The sequence below is a fragment of the Perognathus longimembris genome, chromosome 10 (genome assembly GCF_023159225.1).
Source record: "Perognathus longimembris pacificus isolate PPM17 chromosome 10, ASM2315922v1, whole genome shotgun sequence".
NCBI lineage: Eukaryota > Metazoa > Chordata > Mammalia > Rodentia > Heteromyidae > Perognathus > Perognathus longimembris.
The window spans coordinates 2,227,925-2,235,660 of record NC_063170.1 but is presented as its reverse complement, the minus strand read 5'-3'; positions in this window follow the sequence as shown (position 1 = coordinate 2,235,660).

Sequence of the window (7,736 nt, the reverse complement as noted above, 5' to 3'; positions counted from 1 at the left end):
TGGAATGAAAACCACAAGTCAATATTAATGATGAGCACTCAACTTGGAAGACTGTGTCAGAGCCGCTGTGGCGGCTCACGCACGGGACCAGGCTGCCTACTGTGTGCCAGGCACCAGGGAGACAACGAAGCAGTGAGGCAGCGCGAACCACGGCCTCTGCTAAGGGGAGCTGGTGTCCAGAGATAGGTCTTGCCTTCATCTTCACCGCCATCACCATCCTCACCACCATCAGCACCGTGCATGTTACCGTAACCATCGTAACCATCAGCATCCCTCCCGCCATCACCGTCATAACTACTATCGCCACCACCACTGTAACCATAACCATCGTAATCAACACCACCACCACCACCATAACCATCGTAATCAACACCACCACCACCGCCACCATAACCATCGTAATCAACACCACCACCACCACCATAACCATCGTAATCAACACCACCACCACCGCCACCATAACCATCGTAATCAACACCACCACCGCCACCATAACCATCGTAATCAACACCACCACCACCGCCACCATAACCATCGTAATCAACACCACCACCACCGCCACCATAACCATCGTAATCAACACCACCACCACCGCCACCATAACCATCGTAATCAACACCACCACCACCATAACCATCGTAATCATTATCACTCCTACCACCATCACTGTCATAACTGCTATCACCACCACCACCACCACCATAACCATCACCACCATAACCATCGTACTCCCCATCACCAACCTCATCACCATGAGCATACCATCACTGTAACTATTGTCGCCATCACCAACATTATCACCAATTTCATCACCATAATCACCAGCTTTCTTGCCATCCTCATCACCACCCCCACCCTCACTGTCATCATGGTCATCACTACGAATCATGACCATTATCTCCACAAGCTCCAAAACAACAACGGCTGCCCCCTACAGTTCCCAGGCACCTCGTGACGCGACTGGCGGAGTTGGCACTCACAGCCGTCCCGTCTCGCGGACATCTGTGTTGTGTGCGACACTAGACAGCGTGTGGTCAGCGGGAAGGGCCTTTGGCATGGAGTTTCGGTGTGGCCGCGGCTGGCTTCCGGGTTGCCTGGTGTTTCTAGGCGTGCTCTGGCCAGGCAGGGCTTTCCCTGTGGGGAGGATGCCTCTTCACGCTGTCTGGGCCACCTGGAACAGTCATGAGGCTGCTCAGAGGACTTTCCCAGCCCTCAAAGCCATGGCTTCCTCAAAGTTCCCTGTGGCCTATTTGGAAAACCCCAAGCTGGGAGCCCCTTGAATGTGGACGAGCAGTGTTTCTGGGCTGTGTGGCAAGTGAGGTGGAGAGCGCACACACGGGCAGGAAGCCCAGTGGGCACCAGGTGGGTAGAGCAAAGTCTGGGTTCCTCTGGGCTGCTGTAACTAGTCGCCCCAAGCTGGGTGAAGGTGTCCTGAAATAGCAGACTTTATTCGCTCACAGGTCTGGGAGTGGAACTCGGGGTCTCACACAGGCTAAGCAGGCCCCACTAGCCCGCCACTCCCGCTTGGAGAGCTCCGAAATGCCGCTTCCCAGAAGTGCGTGCGGGAACACAGACCCGTGTGCCGTGGAGCTGCGACGCCCGTGGGTCCCTCGCATGGGTCTCCGAGGGTCCTGGGCCCCCAGCTGAAACTCACTTAAGAATGTGTCAGGTCCTCGGGGGCTGGGGCGGGAGGCCGCTTTGTCTTCCAGGCTGTGGGACCCCAGGAAGCAAAGCTGTTGGTGATCGGGCGAGGCACCCGCGTGCTCGCGCAGACTGGATGCTCCTCGGAAAGCGAGCGGGCGCCGGCTGGCATGGAACGCCACGAGCCTGGGCCTGGCCCGGCTGCCCGGGGAGCTGGCTACGCCCGAGCCGGCTCCGGCTTGCTCCTCGGGCCTGGAAGACCTGCGGGGCCCGGGCCGCGGGCGGTGTCGCGGGAGGCTCGGCAGCAGCTCAGGCTCTTGGGGAAAGGGGGAGAGTGTGGAGCGGCCGGGCCCTGGCGCGGCCCCGGGACCTGACCGAGCTCCTGCGCTCAGGCGTCTCGAGTGGGCCAGCCGTGGGGCCCGGTGTCCTCAGCCTCCCGCCGCGCCCTTGCCGGGCGTGTGTCAGCCGGGCCGGGCCGTGGCTGAGGGGCGACGGGCCCGGGTCCTCCGCGGCCGTGGGTGGTGGCGGGGACCCGTCGCCGTGACCGCCACCGTGGGGCCCGGCTGCAGACAGATGGCGCAGCTCCTTCCTCAAAACGCCAAGGCCAGGGAGAGGAGTTTCTTCACGGGCGCTTAGGCAACCCGGAGGGCAGACGCCGGGGCAATCAGAGCCCCGACAGGCCGCGGGGGCCGCACGCGGGGGGCGCGCTTCCGTGCGGTGAGCCCACCCGGGCTGGGGCCGCGCGGAGCGGGAGTTAGCCCGCCTGGGAAAAGCGGAACAGGAAAAGCATGGTGGGTTGAGCAACTCAGAGCCCAGATTGGGGCCAAGGCAACCACAGGCCATGCCCCCCCGCCCCCCCTCCCCAGCTGCGCAAGGTGGCTAGCTGGCCGTGGCAGCCAGGCAGGAAGCAGCCCGGCTGGGCCCTGCCCGCCGCCAAGGCGGGGCTGCGGCCCTCGCCCCCCGGGGAGCACACAGCAGCGGCCGAGCCAGGCCCCGGCCAGGCCCAGGGAGGCCAGGGCAGGAGCGGGCGCAGGGCCAGCACCCAGGGACGGAGAGGGCTCTGCGGGCAGGCAGATCGTGCAGGGGACCATGAGACGGACCTCCACCCCTCCTCTTCCCCCTGGAACCTGTCCCCCTGTGAGTCTAGCCTTCCAGTCTGGAGTCAGCCCTCCACCCCGGCCACCGGCCTGTGGCTCTCCTAGCGGGTGCTCAGCCCCGCGGCGCCAGGAAGCCGAGGGCTGTGCAGAGCTCAAGGCCTGTGCTCCACGCAGCCCCTCCTGCGACGGTCCCGCTACAACCCCACAGCCCCAGCCACGCGGGAGCCACGGGAATGTCGGGGACCCCCCCCCGACTCCGCATCCATCCTCAGCAGAGCCATGCTGCTTCTGCGCACAGGGTGGTCGTGTGTGGCTTAGCGCGGCCCCACGGTCCTGATCCCTGTGCCCCCCCCCGGGGCTGGCGTGGCGGGCGTGCCCTGCCCACGGGGCTCCACCTGGGCACTCCACGGGTGTGGTTTGGCGGCCGTAGACGCGGTCCCTGCTGCCCCGCGTGTCTAGTCAGGCCGGAGCAGGCGCCCCAGGGGCCGGGCGGAGCCCGCGCAGGGTTGCTCACCCGGGATGAGCCGCCGGGTGACGGGGTCCCCCTGCAGCGCTCCGCCGCAGCCCGCTCCCGCTCGCTGCGCCTCATCAGCCAGGAGAACCACGTGGGGCAGGCAGAACCCAGCCAACTACGTCGAAGGAGAAAGCGGGTGTGTGTGGGGGGGAGGGGGACCAATGGAGGAAAGGGGGGAAGAGAGAGGCAGGGAGAGGAAGAAGGGAGGCAAGAGAGGAATGTCCACTAGATCGTGTCCCCCTCACATGTCCACAGAGAGAACTCCGTGCTCGAGCCCCGGGGGCGGCGGTGGACACGCGGGGCGCCCTCCCCTCCCCGGGGGCGGCGGTGGACGCGCGGGGCGCCCTCCCCTCCCCGGGGGCGGCGGTGGACACGCGGGGCGCCCTCCCCTCCACACTCGCTGCGCCCGCCTGCCGTGCCTCGCGCAGCGCCTCGCGGCCTCGCAGGCTGCACGAGCTCCAGCCGTCACGTCCGCACGGTAGCCAGCGCGGAGGAAGGACGGGAGACAGCGCTGTCCTCGGGCTTTGTCGGGAGAGCTGAGGAAGCCCGCACCGGCCTCGGCGCCGCGCGGTTCCCGCTGTGGGTGTGGGCGGCTTAGGAGTGAGCGACCCGGGCAGCGTTCTGGACTTTTGCTGAAGGATAAACTCCACGCGATCGCGGCGGGGGGGGGGGGGCAGGACACCGCTGGAGTCGTCTCCGTGCAAGCTAGTGAGACAATGGTGGGGGTGGGGGGGCTCGTGTTACGAGCGAGGGAGGGGACGCCGGTGACCGGCAATGCCACCGTGCTGAGCAGCCGCCGTGCCGGCCGTCGAGTCCACAGCCTCGGGTGTGTGGCGTCCTCCGTGCTCGCGGGCCCTGGCTCGGGCTTGGCGGAGCACTGGGCAGTGAGCTACGATACGTCCTGTCCACGGGTGGTAGGGGCAGAGCCAGGATTCGCGCGTGGGCAGCCTGTGTTAGGGTGGGAATGTCCAGCTGACAATCAGGGCAGACACGGAGATGAGGGGTGGCTGCTGCCCCTCTTTGCATGGCCTGAGGAGACCCCTGGAGCGGGACTGCCACCCGCAGCGCTTTGTCCTGTGTCCCTGTTCTCCAGGCAGCTGGCTGACGAAAGGCCAGCTTCGCAGGGTGGACGGCCCGGCCGGCTCCGCCAGGCGGGGGAACGGGCTGTGGGCAGCTCCCTCGCTGTGAGCTTGCCAGCAACCGGCCTGGCCCCACCCTGGCTTCCGGGGCACATCTGTCTGAAGGTGGAGGTCCTAGGGAGGCGACAAGCCGGTTCTGGTCCCCAGAAGGAGGACTCCGCTCTGGTCAGTGCCGCTGTGACAAAGTAGCAAAGCCGGGCCTCCGTCCGGGAGCCAGGGCAGGCTCGTCTGGGCCTCGGGGCAGGGAGCTGCACTGCCTTTCTCCTACCCTGTGGTGGCGGTAGCCATCCTTGGGGACCACGCGCTTAGCCACGTCACTGCCACCCCGTCTCTGTGCCCAGTTCACACATCAGTCACTAGGTTAACGCCCCCAATCCACGCCAGGGTGGCATCAGCTAGACCGTGTGACTCCACGGGGACTATCTCCAAGTGGGTTCACACTGATGAGCGGTGGTGCGAGGACTTCAGTGTTCTACCTTCCTGACACACACAGTCCAAGCAAAATAGAGAGAAGCTGAGCCTGGTAATCAAGTTTTGGTTCCGAATGCACGGACTTGGGAGGCTCCATCAAAATTCCCAGAGTGTGTTATTTTAATTACTGGGTGATTTTTCGGCCAGGGTCTCATCTTTCTTCCCTTCCGGCTTGGCCTGGACTTTCGTCTCCCCGCTCAGGCTTCCGGCACAGTGCAGGTGACCGACATACACGGCCACGCCCGCTTTTATTTTTAATGTGTGCCTCTTTTGCTCCAGGCTAGCGCTCTACCACTTTGAGCCACAGCGCCACTTCCGGCTTTTTGTCTGATATTTTTTACCTGGAACCTTGTCCCTCCCGCCTCTGCCTCTCACATGGCTGCTGGGTTACAGACGTGTGCCACTAACTCCGCTGATGTCTATGTCGCCTCCTGCGCTCTTTAGTTCCTCAGTCCCGGGACTGTGTGTGTATTTCTCGGCTAGGCGCAGCTCTGTAGCACACACACCAGTGTCTGCTTTCCACCATGCCTCACCTGGCTCTCTGCTCCTGAGCGTCACACTTGAGCCCTGGCTGCAGCCGTTCCCACATTTCTAGCCCACAACTGTGCCCCTCTCACACCAGGGCAGGCGGCAGCTGCCGCAGGGCCCGCGCCGGAGCTGGGGACTCCCGGGCTCCCTTCAGCAGCACACGACCTCCCTGCCCGGGTCCTCGGGACATGTGCAGGCTTCACTCGGCCTCTCTCTCAATCCGTGGATTTCCATGGTCAACCCCAGTACAGCGGAGGCTGATGGGCGCATGCGTGTGTGTGCGTGTGTGTGTGTGTGTGTGTGTGTGTGTGTGGTGTGTCTGCGTTGTGTCTTGAGCTTACGTCTACCCACTGACCCCACTCAACAGGTCTAACATTCGCTGTCTGCTGTGGTTTTCGAAACGCCCCACTTTCCAGGTGTAGGGTGGGAACAGCACGGGGGGGGGTCATCGCCCGAAGTGTGCGCGTCCTGCGAATCCTCCTCTCCTCCGCCGTGCCCAGGGGCGAAGGGCAGCGATGCCGGCACACGTGTGCTCACTGGGTCACGGACTCCACGGGTTCGCCTTCCAGCCGTGTGAGTCTCAGCTTTCCTCGCGCCTCGTGGCTCTGTCTTCCTCCTTGCTTAGGGCCCTGTCCTCGGACTTGTCAAGAGAGAAGGCGTGTATCTTCCTGGAGCTCACCTATGTACACAGAGTGTGCACCCTGGAGATCTTGGGGCTGTGGAGCCCCCCACTTTCTTCCCACAAATATTCATCATGAGACCTGCTGGGCCACACGGCCCGGTCATGCAGTCAAACCGAAATCCGCCGCGCAGAGCTTCAGATGAGTCGGAGGAGGGAACAGGCTCACCACCAGCTCCCCGGAGCTCAGGAGTGAACGGGGACAGGCTTATTCCCCGGGGCGGGCCCCTCCCGCCTGCACCGGGGGGCTCAGCGGCTCTGGCGGCCTCCGCCGGGGCTCCCAGTGCGGTGCTCCACGCGGGGAGATGGCTCTGGTAGGTCCACGAACGTCAGGTGAGACTTGCAAAGCGTTCAGCCCTGGTTCCCGGCAATGACCGGGGCAATGATTGGACACCGCTGGGATCCGTGAGGAAGCCGTCGGGGACTGTACATGGAGGCCACAGATGGCCTAAGTTGAGCCCCAAGGCTGGCCTGCCAGAGAGCAGCAGGGAGAACATTCTGGAGTCAGGAGAAGGTCTGAGATGGAACAAATGATATTTGGGGTACGTGAATGTATGACCCACGTAATTGTTGGCAATCTTACAAACACTGCCAGAGGGAACCTGGAATCCATGGTTCCAGAAAATCCATCAACACAAAGTTGCTGGGAGGCCCGGACTCCACGCGTAGGGGGAAAGGGAGGCCCGCCCGCAGGCTCTGAGCAGGAAATGCTGCCATCTGGACGCGGAGGGGAAGAGGAAGGCGCGGACCCTGCAGGGGTAGAAACGGGCAGGGCCCTGCTCTGGTGGGCCGGGGCAGGCACCGGGCTTGCCTGCTGGTTGTGGCCTGATGCTCAGCAGTCCTCGCTTTTATTCTCGAGGGACGGCCCTTCCTCCATCAGTGTGCATGGGCGGAAGCCAGGGCGTTCTTCGCAGTGGGCTGCCAGTCAGCAACGAAAAGGAAGGAGTCGTGGCATGCGCAGTCCATCACAGTGTACAGAGGATGGAGGGACCCCTCCCCCCGCCCCCCCCCCGCCTGGTCCCTTCCCAAAGGCACTGCATGCTTGGTCACTGGTGAGGACCCGCTTTGGTCCAGTGGTCCCTGAAGGGGAGGGGAGGGGTCAGGGACTCGCCGGCATGGGCAAAGCCATTGTAGAACATGGGGAGAATCCTGTTTGGTTGTTTTATCCGTAAGTGGAAGAGGGAAGCTTTTTACAAGAAATAACTTTTTTTTAAGCAAATCCAGCATGTTTTTTTTAGCCTCTCCTTTTCCCCCTCTTTGCGATTGACACGTCTACATGAAGTTGGCCACAGGAAGGAAGCCCTGTTGGAGAAGCTATTTTCTGCACATCCCTTTATACCCGATTGCATAAGACGCATGCATTTAACTGGAGAGCCCAGGACTTCACAGCCTCGGTGGCTGCTGTCAAATGCCTTCAGGAAGCGCTCATGGCCTATGCACCTCTCCTGTCCCCCGACAACACGGGGAGGAATCAAAGGCATAAGTAGAGTTATGAAGAGCCTCGTAGACCCGGGGGGCCCTGACCTGGGGGGCAAGTCTCTAGGGGATGGATTCTACGATGGGGACGTTGGCACCTATAGGACCCGAGTCAGCGGAACTGCCCAGCGCTGAGGAGCAACCAGGCCTTGCTGAAGCTTTCGGATGCCAGACTGAGCCCCCCAGAGCCC